We start from the raw sequence: 23349 nt of genomic DNA, 5'->3' as shown, positions 1-23349 counted from the left end.
ACATATGTAAAGATATGGACAGCTATTTCAAAGAGAACAAGAGACATTATGGCAGCCATTTTGACTTCCCTATTGTCTGGTCTTGAAGACCTAAAAAGCCTTCATCATCCTGTTCTGATTAGTTTAAGACTATAATGTTCAGTATATATTCACTGTGTGTGAAGATGTGGACATCCTGCATCCAATTCAAGTGTTGAGAGAGAGGAGCATTGGAAGAGATGAATACAACAATATGCTATCATGGTGGTGGTGTTGGGATTGTATCTTCACTTAAACTGCATTGCAATTTTTTACTGTTTTTCTGATTATTATGCAACTCTACAAAGGTACATTTATTTCTAGTCAAGAACAGAAATGTAGAAAGAAATCAAGGTTTTCTCGTTTTTCCAACACCAGCTTCCCTTGTAGCCTTCCCCATGGTACTCTTCATTGATCTTTTCTGTACACTCTCAGCTGCAGAACTAGCCCTGATGATGGTCTCCTGTGGGGTTATTTATAACCTTGATAAGTATGCAAACTCTTACCCATTACTGAACTCTGCCCTCTGTGACTCTGATAAACAGATTTATAATGCCAAGTGCTGTTTTGCTTATTAATTTCTGAAGAATAAATCAAAGTGATGAACACTGAGCCATTTTATCAGTTTCCTTTTCAAGATTGCTTTTTTAAATGTAAAATATTAAAAAGTTAAAAAAACTATAAGACAATCTTTCCCCTAAGAAATGATTGTTTTAATCAATAAATGTTGAAATAAAATGCATAAATTTTTCTTCCTGAAAAATTAAGCAATGTTTGTGATTCCTGATTGGCATCTAAAATGAATATGCCCTCCCAATAAAAATTCTTAAACATAAATCAAAAAAATTGTGGCATGTCAAGAGAGATAATGGGAAAAGGTAAAAGCTTTATATTTCAGTATTGTTAACAGCTTTTTGTTCCGCTTTTTAAACATGGGCCCCAGTTTTCCCACTTTTGCTATTATTGTGTTTCTTCCCCTGGGCCTGAAACACATGGCCCGAGGAATCTTCATCCTGGGGCAGGACACAGACTAAGCCAGCGCACACCTCCTTCTTTACAAGTCTACCAGTCTCTTTTAGATGCCTGCAATGTGTATTTCATTTCTCATTTAGAATTTAAATTCTATCACTTACACATAACAAAAAAGAAAAACCTTCCTACATGGAGAGGCAATTCATTGGAAATGAAAGATGCTGGAAACCAAGGGAACCTCAGTGTCCTTCCCAGGGAAGGACGGAGTGGCAGGCCATTAGCAGTATGTCAGCATCCCACCCGATCACAACTTTTCTCATCTCAGACAGCCTTGTGGGTAAGGATATCATGCATGCCAGGAACGCCCCAGCTCCTGCTCATGGCTCGGAAATCATTCTTCATAGCTCACTCCCTGTAATCCGGAAGCGCCCTGTCATGGATCACTTATGACAAGGACCTGCACATGTGTACCTGGTCCATGTCTGGATGAGCACAGAAAGGGGGAAGTGAAGGACACAAGCTGACTGCTTGCACAAGTTTTGATCATCATCCTTGCAAAGCACAGATGTCTATCTCAATTTGGAGGAACGGCCTATGGTGACACGGTGAAGCACTGTCTTTCCAGAGAAGCGTGCGGTGTCTTCAGGGCGCAACTAAGTGGCCAGTGTTTTGTGAAGTTTCCTTGGGAAAGAAATCTCCTGCGGCATTTGACACTCTGTACTGGTTTGGTGGGAGCAGGGGCTGGGGAGAGGGATACAGGGAAGGATTTTAGAAGTAGAGAAGGTGGAACAGGGCAGGGATGAAGAAGATGTAAATACCTGTAGACTGGCAGGATGAGATTGTAGATCCTTATGAAATCCTAAACAACTCCAAATTCCATAACACTGCCCGCGTTTCACTATGGTTTTATCAGCAAATATAAGCCCACAGCCAACTCACACTCAAGGAAATAAAAATAGTGATGAAGAAATGAATCAATGCAAATGCGAAGACCCACAAATGGGGAAAAAAAGCAGAGTAAGCCCACTCCACCCCAGGCCCGGTGTCCCTGTCTCTCTCCCCTCCCTCTGCTTTGTGGCACACATGCAAAGACCAAACACAAGACCTGCACTTGGGACTTCCCAGCCACCCTCACTCTGACTAGGTTCTAGCGTGTTACTGCTGGTGTGAGCTTCAGAAATGCACATATGTCATTGTATTTTTTAAAAAAAAAAAGATTAGGATGGTGATTCTCAGAACACTGTGACCTTGGGCTGCATTCAAGGTCAACAATGTTTCACTCTGAGTTAGAAGTTGGCTTGTGAGGTTGTTGTGAGTTAAATATGATGAATTGTACAGTTCTTAGGGGAAAGGAAGCAGAGTCAAAAATAATACCAGCCACAGTGCAGTGAGATGCTGACATTTAAATTATGACCTTTATAGTGATAATTTAGACACGTGCAGGGTAGAAGTGGCATAGACACTCGCGGAGGGCCCACAGTCAGGCATGCTTTGCTTGCAATGTGTCTTCCAGACCTCCGTGTTGGGACACAGGTGACCCCGGGACCCCAGCTGCCCTGGCTTATCACACATCTTTTGCTCTTTGCTGAGTAACATTCACCAGAGAAAGCAAGAGGCTGTTTACACTTCTAGCCTCTAAAATTGTGAGTAAAAAAACCTCTTTTATAGATAAATTCATCCTGACTCAGGTATTTCATAGTAGAATTTCTCAGCTGACTAATACATTATTTAATAAAGATAAATAATTTGTCAGAAATTAAAATTGATGTATTTTCTTTGCAATGTCATTAATTTTATTCTCCTACCCTATTGCATTTTGATATATTTCATTCTTAAAAGTATTTTGTTACACTGAAATTTCCCTGTTATAAAATTGGAATAAAAGTTAATGTTAAAATTTTCTTATTTCTATAAGAAATAAGACCCCAAGTCTCTAAAGTTTAAAGTTTTGGCATATCATATTGTTAAGTATATTTCATTGAAAAATATTAGTAAATGTACATAGAGTTACATGTTATAAATAAATTATTAGGAAAAAATAAGGAAATATTTTTATTGAAAATTTTAAGGAAAATAATTTCATCACAAATATATTGTTTTTTTTTTAATTTAATCAATACCAGGGATTAAATTCAAGACAGCCTGCTTGCAAGGTAGGTGCTTATGCTGCTGAGCTAAATCCCCAGCCCAACCCCTAGCCCAACCCCTAGCCCAACCCAAAATGTGTAATTGTCATTGTAAAAAAGAGAGGAAAAGAAAGTGCTCTAAAGGATATAACTGCATGTATATTTAAGCGTATAAGATCGATAACCAAATTACTGAGTTTTTGTTGGATCATTAAACAGAACTGTTTGCAGTCTCACTGTTTGAATGTCCACTTTATATGCTTTAATTTTGGAACTTGAATAACTATTTCTAAGATGATAATGTGTAATTTATTACCTAGTGATTTCCTACTTTTTTAAAATTTTCTGTATTACTTGTACCCTTTTTCTGTTTTTTGTTTTCCTTTTTCTCCTTAAATAAAATTTTTAAAAATCCAAATATATTGAGTTAGATTTTTTAAAATTACTTCAGGTGTATGAATAAACATTATTTTGGCTAGAAAGAACAATAGTTCACTTCAACTTCAGTCTACCTTTCATTTAATCCTTTTATTTATTTCTAGCATGGTAAGCGTGGATAAAACTCATTTATACATTAGAAAATAGAAAAAACTTTCCTACAGCAATGTCATCCCTTTATGCTCCCTCTACATCATTTACTAAAACCCCGGAGTAAACTATCACCTAAAAGAACTTTTAGAGATTTCTTCCTGGCCTGCTGGGATCATCAACTCTTAAACAATAATTAAAATTACTAATCTAAAAAGAAATCGTAAGATAAGAAAAGACTTATCAAACCCTTTTGGTTTACTCAAGTGAGATAATAAGAGTACACTGAGTTTAGAATACAGGGAAAATACAAAGCAAATACTAAATCACATACTGAATACATATGTCCTCATGGCAACAATTAAATGCAAATGTAATACTTTCTGTGCTTGAAGTCCAAAGACATTCACCGAGGATAAAACAAACTGTATTTTTCTTATAATCGATAGACATCAAAAGTTAAAATGCAAAAATTAAATATCATATTCCAAGTAAACATAGACCAAAAGATTGCAGGGTTGGCTATACTAATAACAAGGAACCTCATTTTCAAGGCCACAATTTCACCTTAAGAAAGAATATTTCAGAATAAAAAAAGGGATAAGACACCAAAAACATGTACAAAGTTTTATTTTTACCTAATACAGGATCCTCAATGTTACATTTAAAATGAAGAGGAAAAATTTATAGTCTATATGATTCACATTCTTAGAGGAAAGCTTAGAAAACTTTCATCAATATATATTCCACAGATAATTACTACACATCTATGAAAGACTCTTTTTTTTTTTTTTTTTTTTTTTTTTTGGTCTTTTTTCCTTTTTATTGGTACCAGGAATTGAACTCACGACTGCCTACTTGCAAGGCAGGCGCTTATGCTGCTAACCTAAACCTCCAGCCCCAAAAGACTTTTTTTCAAAATACCCAAGGAAGGATTACTACCAGCTTCTAATGTGAGACCAGTTTCATCTGGTATCAAAATCCAATGACCTGGTAAGAAGGATAATACTCAATACATTCAGCAGATGGATTTTTAAATTCTAAAGTACATATTAATAAATAAAAATAATTTGTATAACCAAGACAATATATTAATTTCAAGTCAAGATTGGCTTGATTATGTTTTAAAAATTAATCCAATACATTATACTAAAACAAAAACAGAAAAATAAAGACATAGGATTATCCTATGAGATTTAGAAATAGTTGATAAAATTAAAAATTGCCCATGATTTAACAACAAGAAAATCAGGAATATAATGTGATTTCTCTAATGTGATTAATATGTCTGTAGAAAAACCTCTATTCTAAACACAGCAGTTGTGAAATAGAAAAAGTTACTTATGAGAGTAAGAACAAAAAATATTCTGATCATTTTTCAACTACAGCGTATGAGTTACTGTTTAAAAACATATAAATTCTATGAATCACAAAAACCAAACTTAATATGAATTAACTTGATATCTATTATATACACACACACACACACACACACACAAACACACACATCTCTAGATAGATAGATAGATAGATAGATAGATAGATAGATAGATAGAATAGTTATGACTTTGGAGAAGGCAAAGATTCCAAACTCGACATAAATAATAAACAATAAAATGACAAACTGAGATAAGACAACACAAGAAATATCCCAAACTTAAATATATGTTATAACTGTGTCCTGCTATCCCCCAAAAGCCTCACGAGGTCATGGGTGGGGCTCCACAGGGTGGCCAGATCCACAGTGTATGATGCTGAGATCGAAGGCATGTGATTGATTTGGCATAGTTCTAGGTAGAAGTAAGCATGCACCAACCTGTGTGTGAACGCCACACACACCGAGCATCACAGCCTGGATTAAACACAAGGGACAGGAAGAGGACTGGTGTAGTTGCTTGTCACGTGCTGCTTGCAGTGCCATGGGCTGTCTCTCCCATGTAGTGCCTCTGCCATGGCACCCTGCCTTGGAGCCAGCCAATTATAAATTGAAACCTCTAGAAAATATGGCTCCAAATAAAACCTTTCCTCCTTTGAGTGTCATGCATTTTGTCTTTGCAATGTAGAAAAAATGACTACATGAAGATGCAATTCTATAAATACATGCCCATTTAATAAAGCCAGAGTGCATAGGCTTCTGTTTCCATTGTAACAGGTAAAGAACCTTGAAATTCCCTCTCCTATTCAATGGGAAGAGCTAGATCAAGTGAAAATCAAACTTCCACGAACTCATCAACAGTGACATCAAAGGAAGCCTGCGCGTCCTGAAACCTGCAGTCTGGACGGGCTTATCTGGAACAGAAGTCACCAGTGCAACAAAAGAGGAGGACACAGCGATTTTGACAAACGCTTGCAGGCAGGGTGTGAATAACCAGCTTGTCAAGAATATCTGGGACAAGAATCTTCAGTATACTCCACTCTTCTGAAGATTTTATCTCCAGGAACCCAATCAGGATTTCCTAGGGAGGCTCTAAGCATGGTCATCGTGGCTGTGGTAAAGGAAGGATTAATTATCCTTCTGTGGTATTTGAGAACCTGCCAGATACCAAAGGTTTACCCATCAGGAAAAGTCTACACCAGAGCTCAATTTCTGTGGGAGTGAGTAATTTTCTCCCCTGTGACTTCCCCTGACATTTCTGCCTCACCTGGAAATGGAGAACAGTTAAGGACAGAATTCAGGACATCTAGGAAATAGTCTGAGGCCACTGTAACCAGTTACAGAGATAATCCAGGGAAGTGTTTATGTGGAAGAATACTTGGAAGGAAACAGCTTTGAAGAGCCGCCCTAAAAGAAGTCTGAAATTTAATCAGAAAATTATTCAGCAGCCCAAGTCTTCCACATTTTACTATGAAATCAGCGTTGTCTGATATAAGACAGGTGGTTTGTACCTGGGACAGCTGCCCTGAGGAGGAGGCCCAGGGACACCCACAGACAGGAAGGGGCCAGCAGCACAGGAGCCTGAACAGCTCCTGCATGGACAGTGTGTGTTCTAGACAGAGAGCCCAGCTAGCCCAAGTAGTGGAAATCCTTACCCCAAACCTCCCTTTTCCTCCCTTGATCTTATTCAATAAAAGATGCCCATCTTTCAAGGAGAAATTAGTAGGCATGTAAAACACTCTGAGAAGACAAAGCAATCATCTGATCCAGTATCAAATATGGTACAGATGCTGGAATTATCATCATACTGAAAATAACTATGATTAATAGTTTAAATGATGTCATGGACAATTGGCTATCATATGAAAATGTATAGGTAATGACAGCAAAGCGAATGAATGGCTAGAAAGAAACCAAAAGAGAAAACTTGGAAAGAAAACTCACTATATAATGCAATGAAGGTTTCCTATGATTGGCTCATTAATTAACTTGCACAACTGAAAAAAGATTCAGTGAGATTGAAGGTAAATGAAGGGAAATTTCCAAAAATGAAATATAAAGCAAAAACATAATGAAAGAAAACTGAACAGAGAAACCAAAGAAATGGGGGAGAATTCCCAATATGTATTATACACATAACATTGGTGAAAATGTTTAAATTAATAATGGTTGAAAATTTTCCTAAAATATTGTTAGAAAACAAATTTCAAATTCTAGAGTTCAGAAAGTACTGAATGTAATGAATTCCACATGAGGGTCTACTATAGTTAAACTGTAGAAATATAAAGCGAGACAAAAGAACCCAGAAGAAATTCCACTTTGCTTACAGAATGCAGATTATCATCATGGTCACTTTTTCACTAGAAGTTACACAAACAAAAGGAAAGAGTATTTAAAAGTGTAAAAATTTGAAGAAGAAGAAGAAGAAGAAGAAGAAGAAGAAGAAGAAGAAGAAGAAGAAGAAGAAGAAGAAGAAAAAGCACCAACCTAGAACTCTGTGTGCAGCAAAATTATCCTTCAAGGGAGAAGAGGAATAAAGATTAAAAAGTACAAGTAAGCACATTAGATGGAGAAAAAGCAGACTCCCTCATGCTCATCCCTGAACGTCGAGTCGCTGAGATACGGCCTTCAGATAGAAGGATAGTTACCTCTGATGGTACTTGGGCCTGCTAAAGAACGGAAAGCCCTAGGTAACAAGTAAGTTTTCCTTAATCTTAATTCACTTAAAAGATAACTCTTCAAAACAATGTTAGTAGCACTGCCTGGCGTGGCTGTATCAGAGTTGAGCAAGATGAATGACAGCAAAGTCACAAGGGTAGGGAAGGGGACTTTGGGATGCTCCGCCTTATGTGGAAAGTGGTGATTTGTCTCCTGAGTGTGAACTTAGTTAAAAATATGTATTAAAAGCTGTAATATTATTTTATAAAAAATATAACTAATATTATAAAGGAGGCGATGAAATTATAAATTGCTCAGAACAGGAAAAAGTGAAAAAATAAAAAAAGAAACAAATAGAGCAGTTACAAAAGTAAGAGACAGCAATCCACTGTATCCATAATCAAATAAAAATGAAATTGTCAAAGTGGGCAAAATTAACCTAATCACATGCTGTCTGCATGGAAACAACTTGCAATATGAAGACTTTGGTGAACGAAAAGTGAAGAAATTGAGGCAGTTATACAAAGCTAATAGGAAGAAGAAAACAGAATAGTACGAGAATTTCAGGGAGAAGTCTTCAGAAACAGGAAAATCATCGGTGATGAAGAGAGACCCTGTGCAATGATAAACAAATGAAATCCCTAAAATTTCATCAGCAGCCTACACATACAGGCACCTGCAGGATTGCAGCAAAATGCACAAGGCAGAAACTGATAGAAGAAGACAAATCACTGAGAGGAAAGATGGACAAACGTAACATGGAAACTAGAGGTTTCAATAGTTCTCTGTCAGTAATCAACAAATTGAGTAGGCAAAAATTCTGGAAAAATACATGACTGAACAAGAGTATGAGTCGACTTGATTTAATTGGGCTTCAGTGCACTCCACAAAATACAATAACATGTTTCTTACCTCCCTCGGCAGAGCCAGAGGAATAGGCTGCTTTTGTGCCATAAAACAAAACTTAATGTGAAAAATAATATGCAAAGATTGCTCTTTGTGCAAAACATAATTAAGCTAGAAATGAATGGCAGAAAAATAGAGGGAACATTCCTACATATTTGGATTAACCTACCTTTTAAATTATAGTGAAAGAAATCTCAAGGCAAACTCAAAAATATAGTTAAGCTCCATGAAAATAGATATGCAGTTTATCAAATAGATGCAATACAGCGAAAGCAGTGGTTAGAGTCACATTTATGGCCTTAAACACACAGGGAAGGAAAAGAGAGGTGCAGAAAAGGGCTGCTGGGAGAGGACATCTGTGATACCGTGCCTAACAACCAGGAGACCCCGGACTGTATCCCAGCACTGTAATAATAGACCCATGGACAAGTAAGTCAAAGGCCTTCTCTGTAGTGATCTATGTGAGCCAAGTGTGGTGACATACACCTGTAATTCAGCGACTCCAGAAGCCAAACATGGGGGATGGCAAGGGTGAATCAGGCTGGGCAGCTTAGGGGGACCCTGTCACAAAATCAGAATTTTAGAAAGGGCTGGGGCTGTCCTTCATTAATAGACAGCTTGACTAATGTATGGGAAGTCTTGAGTTTTGGGTTTGATCTTAGTACTGCAAAAATAAATAAATGAGTAAATAAAATAAACACTTAGAATTTGCTTTATTAAAAAATGGACAAAAATTAATGAGAACCTAAAAAAAATCAGGAAAATCTAAAATGAATTTTTGCATAGACCTCACATTTCTCAAAAAGTTAATTTAAAATGGTTCAGAGATCTAAAGTATAAAACCATAAAATTTTCTTAAAGTTACACAGGAAAAATTTTGATAACCTTAATGTTGGTAACAGATACCAAGACACAACCTCCTCACCACCAAATGTGACCCTCAATAGAAATATCTATATTCAGAAATCTTTCAATTATTTTTTTTCAAAATCATTTGGTCATTCTAGGTGCTACCTATAGACAAATTAATTTTAGTGTTTCTTTACCAAAGACTACAGATGGTAAATCATGTTCATGCACTAGAAAACTCAAAATTATGAAGACATCAATTCTCCCAACTTGATCTACATAATCAGTTCATCAACTGTCTGAGCAAACTTATTCACAGATACTCACAAGCATTTTTAAAAACTTATATGAAAGGTAAGAGACTTAAAATAATAAAATATTTCTAAAAAAGAAAAAGAATGTCAAAGGCAGTGTTCATTCAATTCAGTTTTAAGGCACAAAGCTATAAGGGTAGGTGAACAACAGAATATACTCATAAATCAATGAAATACAATAAAGACCCATAAATGGATCCATACAAATACAGTTAACTGATTTTTCTTAAAGGACAAAAGTAATTCAGTGGAGAAAATTGGTGCTGGAACAATTCCAAGTGCATATATGAAAGAAAAGAATTTTATGCACATCTCACACTTTAACTAAAAATGGAACATAGATCTAAATGTAAAATGAGTAAAATATTTAAAACTTTACAAATAAATCCAAAAAATGTGCATGATTTATTTTAAGGTTTTATAATATGTTTAGTTTTAGAGAAAACAACAAAATGTAACCCATAAAATCATTAATTTTATGTTATCAATTTTTTGTCATTGAAACATTATGAAAAGAAAAAATAAGCAACTGACTGGAAGAAATAGTTACAAACTGTTTATATGATAGAGAACTGTGTACAATACATGAACAATTCTTAACACTGATAAGGAAAGCAATTCAATTTAAAATATGGCCAAAATTGCAAACTAATAGTTTAGCAAAAATATTTCAACATCAAATAAACATGAAAAGATGATCAAAATTATCTATCATGTTGGAAATGAAAATTGACAGTACAGTGAGGCACTCCTTATATCTGCTACAATGGCCAAAAATAACAATTAAAACTGATTGTACCCAGTCCTGTGAAGGTGTTGCTTAAATAATAGCTCTGGCCAGAAATCCAAAGCTAAAGAACACTCAGGTGGGACTCACCCTCAGGGCGGTAGAGGAAAAGTGCTTTTCAGGTCTCTTTCGGACAGTGCCATTCACCTTGTCCTTGTCTCTTGACATCATATTCCCTCTCTACATGCATTTGTACCCTGATTTCCCTGTTTTATGTGGTGCTTACCAGTTATCTTGAGATAGGTCCTGGCCTGAAGCCTTGATTTTGACTTGGTCACCTCCGTAACGGGCCATGCCATGACTAATTACTACAGGAGATGCAGACTTGTGTAGTTCCTCCTAAAGATAACACCATGTGGCCTCTAGCGATCCTTCAGGGTGTTCACACAGAGGAAGTGAAGACTGAAGCTCAACACTGTACACCTCATCGACAGTCAGGAGCTACGGAATCCCGCAGTATCCTTTGAGCATGTTAATATATTCTGTGAAGGGAGGTAAGCCAAATCACAATAGTGTATAGTGCATGATTGCATTCAAAGGTATCTGGCAGACAGGCCGAACATTAAGGACAACAAATAGATTGGTACCTGGCATGGATTGTAGGAAGTGGGTGAGCTGCTGACTATAAAGGAGCCAAAACCTAAAATTTTAGGGAAAAGGGACAGGTTTTTGTCTGGGTACCAAACTCTATGGGATGTCAGCACCTGGAGAAACATATCCAATCAAAAAAAAAAAAAAAAAAAAAAAAAAAAAAGTAAAAAGATTTAACTATGTTGAAATGAAAACATATTACCTAGCATGTTGGATGATTCCAAGATTAAATGTAGCGTGTCAAATGACTCTAACTGAATTGCATGTGTGTGACATAACCCTATTGACAACATGGAGAAAAAATAAGTTGAACTAAGTAGCTTTGGAAACAATGCTTTACTTGATTCTGTAAAGCTAAAGACAAAAAAAGAGTGTCCTCAAATAGTTTATCTGTTAATAAATCTGTTTCTTCAAATTACTGGTTATCCACTGTAAAAACATACACATGTATGAGCAAATGGATACTGAAAATAAAAATCAGATGATGAGAAGCAGGTTTTTTTTTTTTTTTTTTCCTTTCAGCAAAGAAAGGAGTTGCACAAAATAGGAGAAGAAGAGGAGAATGGATCTTCGGTGCTGAATCAGAGTCAGACATTCAGCCATTTTAGCATGAGTGGATTCCACTTTAACACAGACACGTGTGATAGGCATTATTGCAGAATAATTTCATGTGTGTTTTCAATGCAGTGAAAGTAGCTGCTGTCTAATTGTGGTCCCTGGTTGGACCCAGGAGGAGCAACACCCCAGGAATAGTGAAGATGCTCAGCACCCACGTATTGGACTGTGGAAATCCTCTTCTAGCAAAACCCTCATGTCCTTAAGGAAAGGGCTAAATCTAAGCCTGGAGCAGAGGCTAAAGGTGTATTCTCCACTACTGCCAAAGACTTTTCACAAAAATGTAAAAAGCTTTAGACATATCATCAAATGCACAGAGAGACCACCTTGAATCTCTCAGGGACCAAAACTGGACACATTCATCACATAACATGTTCTATAATGGCAGTATCAGAATATAACAAAATTTAGAGTAAATATCAATGAATTTACATGCATATAAATGTCGGAGTAAAAAGACAAGTGGACAAATATTTCTTATAGAAGAATTCTTACTAATAAATGAAGAACCACTGAAAACGTAAAGGCAAATCGCAATTAGAACACCACAGTAACCAATACAGGCAAAATTAAAATCAGTTGAAGAAACTTTAAAGGAAACGGGACACTTACACTACCTCAAAGTCGCTCTTTTCATTTACTAATGATCGTGGTCATTTTAATATATGACTCCAGTCCTTTGAAGCTGTTCCCACCAGGAGGTAGAAGTTAATGTCTCTGTATGGGAGCAGAGCCTGGACATAGTGATCCCCTCTTGAAAGACGGAGTACAGAGAGGGACAATTAGTAACTTCACAGGGGAGGAAGCAGGTACATGCTTTCTTATGCAAGTAGTCAAAGTTAATATTCCCAGTGATAACTCATACTGGCCTCTCAGGCCTCCTGATACGCTGTGAGGAGAAGAACAGATCCAGGGCTTCCTTCCAACAGTACTGAGAGGCAGAGTGTGTGGAAATGTTTTTTATTTTTATTTATTTATTTATTCATTTATTTTGATATTTTTTGGGATCGAACTGGTGACCTCATGCTTGCTAGGCAGGTGCTTGTGCCACTGAGCTAAATCCCCAGCCCCCTACTATTTTTAATTTTTATTATTTATTTATTTATTTATTTATTTATTTATTTATTTTTGTGTGTGTGTGTGTGGCAATCTTTGCCTCATTTTTGACTCTGGGAAAGATTCTGGCATTTCCCGATTATGTAACATGCTGGTTTTTCTGAATAAGGAGAAAACTCACAATGTTAGACAGGAAGCAATAAATGCAGGTTTTATTATATTTGCCATGAAATGTTAAAGAGGGTCGCTCGTACCTGCAGAAACATACAAAAATTCACAGCTGTATAGTTCATGTGTAGTTCATGTGGACATGGAAACAGGTCTTTTGTGCATGTGTGCAGCAACAAAGTCAGATACAGCATAGCAGCAGCATTCCCGCAGGTTGGTTTGGCCCTGCAAGTCCAATGCACAACAGATTTTCTGACCCTCACCACGGAAAACACTGCGTATTCTGAGCTGCAAAAACTGTAACCAGAAAGGATATGCTCATTACCCTCACTTGCCTCTGACCCCTTGTACAGTGTCATGTTTGAGAAGAAAATGATAAAATTGTCCACAAAGAGGTCAGTGTGACACTGACACTGAGAAGGCGTTACGATTATTAAATTAGCACCCACAGATACAACATACATAATGAAAAACCATACCCCATTTTCACAACAAAGAAGAAAATATCTATGCCTACATTCAGATACATAAAATCTTCATGAGAGAGCTGTGAAAGACCTTGAAAAAGAAAGCAGAAAGAGAAACACAACCCCCAAAAGAGAAAGACCTATGACATTATTCTAATGAAGACTTGAGATGACTAGTTTGTGATTGGATTGTGTGCTAAGATATATATTAAATGTAATCTTAATAAAAATACCATATATGTTTGTAGCTGGACAAGATGAAACTTTTTCAACAAGGAATGGCAGCCTTTTCAGATATTAAAATATACCTTATATACCTCATAAAAGCTTTTAAATATACCTCTTAAAAGCTTCCTAGAAAATCCTGACCTGCACACACTTTGTGTATGTTAAGCCATCTCTGAAAGGTCAACTCTTCAAAGACATTATTGAAATAACTGGATATTTACAGGGAATGTAAACGGGATGACATCAGCATATTTCTACCAAGCATACCAGGATAAATTCCAAACGGACCAGAACGATTGTGTACAAGGCTGACCAAATGTGTGTGTGTGTGGGGGGTGCTTCAGCCTGGAAAACAACTCCAGCATCTGTCTGTATCAATTATTATTCACCATCAAACAGTGGATCCTAGAAAGCTGTAACACAAAGGTGATTATTACTAAGTACTATTATTGAGTCATCTCCAAGCTGTAGTGTTTAGTGTAAATAATAACAAAGTATATTTACTGTGACAACATTTATGAATCAAGGGCATGATAGGTAGATAAGTAGACTGACAGATACAAATGAGAGAAAAGGATCTGTTTGCAGATGATGGCAATATTTGCAAAAAACAAAAGTCAAAACCATAAACAAAAATCATTTATGAAGCAGTTATCTATAAAATGAAGCAATCTTCTTAGGGGACTCTTTTAACATATTTTATAGAAATTTGAGTTGGGAATCATGAAAGTATATAACAATAAAATAAAATTCAATTGCATAAAGAAATTCATGAAAATCAAGGAAAAGCAAATCAATATTCATATACATTGAATTTGCATCAACATCAAAAGTATGTGTGCCAAGGAACTTTAAAACGTACCAGGAGTGAAGGTTTAAATTTTAAAAACATTACAGTAAAAGACATATTTCCCTCAATTCCACTCAGACTTCTCCCCCCTGGCTTTGAGCCCATGTACCCCATTGTTCTTGCCCCTTTGAGGACAGCTCTGCAGTCCTCTCCCCGAGAGTTATTTCCTGTGTACCTCAATGCCTTGAATTGATTCGAAAAATTTACAGTCATTTCTGGCAGTTGAAAACTTTACATGTGTCCTCATCCACCTTGTTCACCAAATATCACCACAGGAGACCTCTTCCTCTGCCTCAGTGTCCAAATGAACAGAAAAGGGAAATGTTTGCATTCCTTCAAGACATCAGTGCAACCACGAACCACAGCTGAAGGCTGTCACGTGGGAAGACTTCCAGAACTGAGTCACAAAGTAGGAAGAAGGTGCGACCCATGCGTTTGAAACAAGGGGAAGGATTCTGAGGCAGTCTGATGGCAATGTGTGTTTTCATCTAATAATTGTAAATATTTGAAGGTTCACTGTATTTTACCATACCTCATAGTAATCAACTCTATAGTTCTACTGTAACATCATTAAGAACAAAAAACATAGTAACTGTAAAGATCATCTTAAACTGCTTCTTGCAACCATAGTATTGGTGATTATGTTAGTCCACTTTTCATGACAACCACCTATCTGACATAGGCAAAATTTATAAAGAAGGGATCTACTGAACTGCCAATTTTAGAGGCTAGACGTGTAAATAGCATAGAACCAGTTGTGGTAATATATTTCAGTGAATAGTACTTTAGATTTTGCTATATTTTAATACCATCATCGTCCAAGAAAAACAGATCACATCTTAAAAGAGGACCCAGGATGCTAAACAGGGCCAGTTCCTGGCTTTTGTAACCCTCTCTGTGCTTCTTTATCTTTCAGCCTTTCTATCTCACTGCTTCTCTGCCTCTGTCTCCTCTGTCTCTCTATCTCTCTCTGCCTCTGTCTCTCTCTCTGTCTCTCTCTCCCTGTGTCTCTGTCTCTCTATGTCTCTGTGTGTGTGTCTCTGTCTCTCTGTCTCTATGTCTCTGTCTCTCTGTCTCTGTCTGTCTCTGTCTCTGTCTCTCTCTGTCTCTGTCTCTCTGTCTCTCTCTGTCTCTCTGTCTCTCTCTCTCTCTCTCTCTCTCTCTCTCTCTCTCTCTCTCTCTCTCTCTCTCTGTCATACTCACAAAGTCCCAGGAGCAGTATCTCCATCCCCTAAGTGCACCTAACTGACCCAAGGATCTGTTAAATGTACTACTATCTCTCTCTCTCTCAGCAACTACGGGACCCAAGCTCCTACCTATGAATGTTGGGGAACAAGCCACCACTGACATGCACCCACAATAGTGTCATTATTATTGTTCTGAGACAGTTTTGTGTTTAATAAGAGATAAAGCACTAAGATGATAAAAGACCCTGTTTCTGCTCTTCCTGGTATCAGTGTGAATATGGATTTCCAAGCAGGTGACAGACAGCAAGGCACGCTGTAAACAGAGGGGCTAAACAAAATAAGTCTACGCCCCTGAATTTCATTTGGAAATGTGAACATAAAATTGTGGTGTATTTATCTTGTTGTTTTTTTTTTTTTTTTTTCCCTTTCCTTGGTACCAGAAATCACACTCACGACCTAGTGCCTGCGAGGTAGGTGCTGTGCTGCTGGGCTATCATCCCCAGAAAGGTGCATTTATCCTGGTCCTGAGTTATGCACTACACATGCCTGGAAGCACTGACCAGTTCAATTTACAGTGAGGACCACCATTCAGCTTTAGTTGTCACGATATTACTCTATTTCCAGAGCACCTGGGAGAAACAGGGAGTGAATACAATAAACCTGGACATCTTACACAGCTGGACGAAAAGGAAGCTATCAAAAATCACAAAGAATCCTATTGGAAAGTCATGTCCACAGTAGGAGGAGCGCCCCACATCCTCATAATGAAATCATCTCAAAAAATAAATTTACCTGCAATGAAATGAAACACACTAAACTGAAGTTGCTGAATTCATAATGGCTCTAAAGCAACAGTGACAATGATTAAAAATCGGTCACTGGGGAACAAACTTACAATTTTTAAATTTGACAAGTAAAGGAAATCAAGCATTTATATACCCCAGAATATACAATCCTACTATTGATAAACAAATAGAAATGATAGGAACTTTGATCGAGTTATTCTAAACAATAAACAAGTGAATACAGAATGACGGCATTAGAATAAAAACATTGGGTTTCCATGTGTAATAGAACTTCACATTGCTCACTGATGGTTGCCAGCTTCACAAGGTCCCAAGCTCCTCCAATGATAATGGTTGAACTCACACTGGGGAATCTAATCATGACGAACTCCTCCAAGAGAACCAATCGCTCAAACAGCAACACATCGCAAAACCCACAATGCCTCTCTCATCTTCTCCTTGTCTCTATTTATGCTGGCATCTTTCCTCAGGTGGAACATCCACACAGCACCATGCTGATTTAATTCAGCTGGCTGGAGTTAGGTTGCCCCCTGGACTTTAATCTATAACAGTGTCTGACCTCTCAGAAACCATGACTTAAACAAGGCACCTAAAGTATAGAAATACAGCAGCCTCAGTGGATATGCCTCTGAAATATTCCCTCCTCCTTGCTCCAGAGCAATTCCTTACTCATCCTGCCAGAACTCGATCAAAATACTGTCTTCCTGCACTGTCCTCTGACCATGAAGACCGTGTGCCTTCTACCTTTGGAGAAATTATCACAAGGCTCTGAATTATTTTCCAGATGCTTCCCTCCCAGTAGGACCTTCATAAGCAGAAAGCTCTTGCCCCACTGTTTAGAGGTAGAAAGGGAGGACCAGCTATTCCCGGTCTCCAGCAACACTTTGCAAACTGTGCAAGTGGGCATGTTTCGTGTGCTGTCAGAGCCTCGGCTTCCTGACCTGTAAGTTTCGTGCAGTTGTGTCCACTTGCAGTGCAAGCAGGTGTGTAGAGGAGAGGCATCGGATATGTGTAGTGCAGAATGTGGCACATGGCTGGCACTTAGCAAGAGCCACAGTTGTGCAAGGGTGGCCTGGGACCAGCAGCTCACATCGATGCTCACCAGGAACACATCCATAGAAATGTCAGGAATTAATGAATGGACGCTTAGAACAAGTGAAGTTTGGTATGATTACTGGCAAAAGTGTCTCAGTTTCTGGTTAGAGACTGTCCTACCAAAACAATGAACCTATTACTAAGAGGCCATTTCCTCCCCCCCCCAACTGCTAAAAGCAAATATTTTGAATCTTCTCACTTAATGCAAATCTCTCTTTCCTACTATGTTGTTAATAAACAACTTGCCTGGCAAATGCCAGCCCTGTCTCAGACTACTACGTCACCAGGTCATATGCCTCAATTTCACATTTATTTCACACTTACTCTTTTCCCATTTCAAGTTAAAACAGTACTTAAATTTTAGGGGGTCAAAATGAGACTGTCCAGTCAATAAAGAAGGTCAATATTAGTGTGGCAGGAAGGTCACTGTACTAGAGACCAGGGGAGAGACTTAGAGCGGCATAAGCTAGTTTTGGTAACAGTATGTCAACATGCATTTGTTCTTTCAGTACCAATGTGATTGATATTAAAATAGAAGCTATACAGAAACTATCTAACACTGGGAGATTTTTTTTCCCCATGAAATAGAATTCCTCATCTGCCTTACATTTCACTGTTTTCCATTGTAGATCAAATTTCATGACCAGGCACAATCCCTATATCTCCCTCCTAGGCACACTTGCCAGAGACATGATATAAAGGTGGGGTAGGCGGCAGACAGTGATTTTTTTAAAAAAAGGCCAAATAGCCATTGGACATGTCCGTGACTATGGTTTTATTTAGAGATTTAACCTAATTTGAAATATTAATATCCATGGACTGAAGTTAAGCTAGCAATGTCCAGGAGCCCAGCTTGCAAAGGAGTTGGCACTTTAAAATGAAAATATATTGCATTACTAGCATCTTTCTGCTCACTCCTCCCACAAATTATTCATTTAGACAGCTTGTGAATTGGATTTGCAACTACTGTTATGCTCCACACAGTACAAAAGAGGAACTGCCTGGTGGACTTTATCTGTTAATTGCATAATACATGATGTCAGATCTTGCATAATGCTCTATTGGCTGGGTTTCTATTACTAAGCTTTTGCAAATATTAACTATGTGCTTTCTCTCCTTGTTTACAAAGCTGGGATTTCTTGTACACTCTTGAATATATCTTTTGTGCTTTTCCAACAGATAATATTTTAGATATGACTAGGATGATATTTTAGATGACTTTTGTTCATGAGACTGAAAATTAATTTTGGATCACCTCCCAGGAGCAAATGGGGTCCATTCGAGTACTGTGAATAATTTTAAAGGGCTGAGGAGCAGAGTAAAATTTTCTCTCTCATTTTTAGTTAATGTGACGTGAATATTGTGGATAATTAGAAAAGTCTCAAAGTGCATTCTCCAGTCATTATTTTTTTGCTTGTCTTAATTACGTTTGCACATTCTTCTTGTTAAACTTATACCCAAAATGATGATCTTGAAGCTAACAGTCAGCTGTGCCAGCCATAAATCAACATTTTTGGGCACAATGAGTTTTCATTTATCTCTGATATGCAGCACTTAAGGATTGATGCTTTCTAACTGAACTTTTAGGGACAGATTTTCATGTGAATACAGGCATTGGCATTTAAACAAAGAAAATCATTAATCTGAATCTAAACTTTATATTAACCATTCAGAGTTTTGTTCTCCTCAGTTTGCCTTTTTTCTTTCCCCTTTTCAAAGTCATTTGCTGCCATTTCCAAACCTTCTTAAAATGTGTGCAGAGCTTTCTGTTGCCTTTTAGATGAAGGCTTAAGTATTATTTGGCAGTGAAAAAATGAAACTTAGATGAACCTTGACATATTTCTCAGGGTATAATTCATATCATCAGGATTTATCTACTTTAGAAACTAAAGAGTTAACTTAATCATCTCATTTTATTGCTAATTTAGAAAAGCACCCCCCCCCCGTACACTCTCACTTTTCTAAATTCACGCTGCTTATGACCCGGGCCTTTTATGCACTGCTCTATTACCAACAGCTAATCCCTCTCACTTATTGATAATTGGACAAAACTGAACAACTTGCCAGCTCCTGAGCCCAGCTCACCACTGAGGCTTCTATTCAGATATTCCCGAAAAAACCACATTGGCTTCCAAGTTTGGTTCTTTTGTGGCTTATCAATGGGAAGCAAGTGAGAGATTTTCTCATGGCTTAGGAATTTCACCAATTCTAACCTGCTTATTGAGCATTCTTTCTAAGGAATAACATTTACAGTGTATATAGTTCACAGATGTCCTTGGCTTCTATGTCAATGAATAGCCTGCAATTCTTGTTTACTGAAATAATTATTTTAGTGCATATATTTAAACTATAAGTATACAATAAGTATCTCTTTGAGAACTTACTTTCTTTTGGGGGTTCATGCAAATTCAAAGAAGAGATGCCCCGGCATCTAAGCCTCGTGCAGATTTGTCACAGGGTTAAGCCACAGGCACCACTTTCTATCTGCTTAATTAGTTCTTGAAATTATAGAAGCATACGAATTGTTACCATGTAGAAATCAATGCAATGCTTTCTTAAGGGGATATTCCATCAAATTTTGAATCTGCGTTGCCGCAGACATGCAGGTTTAGGAAGTATTTTCTATCTTTAAGCTTAATAAACATATTTAATGGCATCTGCTCATATGAAGCAAGCCTTTGGGGCATATGCTAAGAAGCTAGGACAAAGACTGTGGTAACTGAATTATTATAGAAAGAAATTAAATGCTTACAACAGGGTAGCATTCAGAGATGCTCACAAAGAGGGGACAATGCGCTTCCCTCATTCATGGCTTGAATTTATGCCCTTCCCAGTTCAATGGGGCAGTGTTTGCTGCCTTTCCTGCCGCCCACAGCTCGGCCTAGACACAGCTCAGCCCAGTAGGCTCCAGGGGACTTCTCCCCTCTGGTTCTTCCCCCAGCCTTCTTTTCCATTTTTACCCCAATCTGACCATGTTTTCTTACAGCATTTAACATACCTCACATGTTGATTTCCCTAGAAGTTTGATATTAAATCACAGATGGGAAGCCATGCAATTTATTAAAGCTGAGTGCTTATGTTTAGAAGGGTTGGGAAATTGGCCAACACATGGATTGAAATGACACTCAGTTTTAGAAAATTGGCCATTTAAGGAAGTTAACTGACTCAAGACACAGAAGAAAAAAAAGAAAAAGAAAACAGAATGAAGGAAAGAAAGAGAGAAAGAAAGAGGAATCCTTAACAAGTTCATTAGAAAATCAGCAGTATTGAGTGTCGCTTGTTTTAAAGAACTATTTAAATTACCTCTCTGAGTTAGCGTGACTGTCTCATCACCAAAAATCAACCCATTCTAAGTGAGAAGTACACAGTATTCTTTCAAGATATTGACACTGCCTATTTGAGAGTTGCTTTATTAACTGATCTATTCATACCTGGTGTTAATTTACCCCTCTATCCGTCCACTTGTCCAAGCATCACGAACTCTCTGCCCTCTGCTCTGTGTAGACTTAAGGGGAGTGAGATCCCACGGAAGCACTAATCTTCAGGCATTGTTCCAAAGTCTTGGCATTTTCCCACACATGGCAGATCCTAGTTATGATGAACGGAAGCCCTGGTAGGAGGGAACATCCAAGTGCAAGGTTGACCAGGAGGAAGACCCAGAGCATCGACCCCAGGCATCTGTCATTCTTCCCCAGAGTCTCTTCAGGAAGTTATATCCAAATATCCGTAGCATTCATCATGTGTAAGAAAGCAATTTCTTGGTATTAGCAATGCACCTGGAGAGGACAGAGAAAATGGCCTTATATGATTTTCTGTATGACAGAGCTCCAAACCCCTGCTGAGGATGAACCTGGGTTTCCTCATGGCAGCCATCTCAATGGGGCTTTGCACCTCAATTTTGGAAATGAAGAAAGGCAGAGGGCTGATGATGCAGCTCAGAAGAAGAACAGATGCTTAGCACACACAGGTCCTAGGTTTCATCCTCAAAATGCTTGTAACTATTATGTATCACAAATGCACATCAATAGGAAAAATGATAAAGAAATTCCAAAAGTGGGGTAGCAGCAAAAAAAAACAACTCAAAAGTTATAATGAAAAACAAAAACAACAACAACAACAACAACAAAAAAAAAAAACAGAAGGGAGGCTAGTACTGTTTGACTAGTATTATTTTATTTATTGGAAGCAAGTACAGTGTATTGTTTTTCTGTGTGATCATTTGCTTGTTACTTTTTGATTCCTTTTTCTCCCAAATCATACCCATTTCTCCAAACTATCTGCCTTGCTGGCACTGGGTTGATCTTTGGTGGGCCACATGCTGTCTATAGGAGATACGTAAAGTGGCTTTCCATGTGTGCTGGGGACTGGCTTTTCTGGAAATCCACCATGTCCACCTTTTCCTTGGCCCAGGCCAAGGGCTGAGTCTCTTTCCTTTCCTGATCCCTTCAGGTGAAGGGGGATAACAGATGTAAGATGGGATCCATCTCCACCCCTGGTCCCTCAGCCCACCTTCACTTCCCAAGGTGTTCTTAAGGCAGCTCTGTGTGTAGATTTCTTTCTACTCTTGGTCCTCTGGTCCAAACATCCAGCACCAGAGCTCTGAGGTCCAGTACACTTTTGGGTCATTGCACTGTTGAGTTTTCATTTATTCAAAAGAATGTGTTTGAGTTAGGTCTTTAGAGTAGTTTCCAAATTCAAAGCTATATCAAATTGTCCTACTTTCTCTATGCACGAATTGTGAGGAGAACAGTATTTGTTTTAGGTTTATATCAGTTACATAAGGAGGCATCTTTACTTCCTCTTTCATGACGAAATTTTGCCCCTGCATTTTCATTGCCTGCTAGGATTGTTCTGGTGCTTTGTTTCGGTGTATTCTTCCTTTCTCCTAATTAGTCCCACTTATCAATGTCCCTTTCCATAAGCCTGAATATTTCAAATCTTGCACAGGTAGGACAGCTCTTGAGACTTCAGGCTGGATTCCTTCTCATTTTTACCTTCTTAATAATATTGACAAAAACAAATAGCACATGTGCCAAAACTGAGTATGTGCCTCAAAGGGAAAGTGGGACATGCTAAACATTGGTTTGTAAATTTTACTATACAATAAACCTCAGATTTCAGAACGACACTCAGAGATGGAGTCTTTCTTAAATTCCTATTCCTCCTACTCTAGCCAATAATCACCATGACGAATACAAAGATAATGACTATTAATGTAAAAAGAAATACAGCTTATTTTTTACTTGAGCTTAGAATTTCTTGTTCTGAGATATAGAACATGAAATATTTCAAAGTTTACAGTTTTGTGCTTGAGTCAATTTTCATAAAACAGCATCATTTACAAAGGCTAGATTACAGTTTTGTGTAGACTATCAGAGAGGTCTAACTTCGTCCTACATTGCTATGTTAGTATTCCCTGGCTTCATAATTTCACTATTTTTTCGCACTAAATTAGACCTTGGGCATCAGTGATAAGCTGCAACTTGTAAATCATATTTCTTTACCTAATTACATATAATGTAACTACTATCATCAACAAGACGCAAGTTGAAACAAACATAAATCTTACATCACTATGTGGAAGGACTTATACAGAATCTTCACAATCTCACTCTTGACGTGGATATATTTCAGCAGTCCTGATGCCTGTCTCTGCTGAAGAAAACCCCAATGCAGTTATTTTCCATAGTTCCTAACCTGTCACATCCTTAACAAAGTGGGGTAAGGAGAACAAATTCAGAATTAGGGAAAAA

The sequence above is a fragment of the Cavia porcellus genome, unplaced genomic scaffold (genome assembly GCF_034190915.1).
Source record: "Cavia porcellus strain 051 isolate PalLab524CR breed Dunkin Hartley unplaced genomic scaffold, mCavPor4.1 scaffold_18, whole genome shotgun sequence".
In the NCBI taxonomy this organism is placed as follows: Eukaryota; Metazoa; Chordata; class Mammalia; order Rodentia; family Caviidae; genus Cavia; species Cavia porcellus.
Note: the sequence above shows the minus strand (reverse complement) of the source record.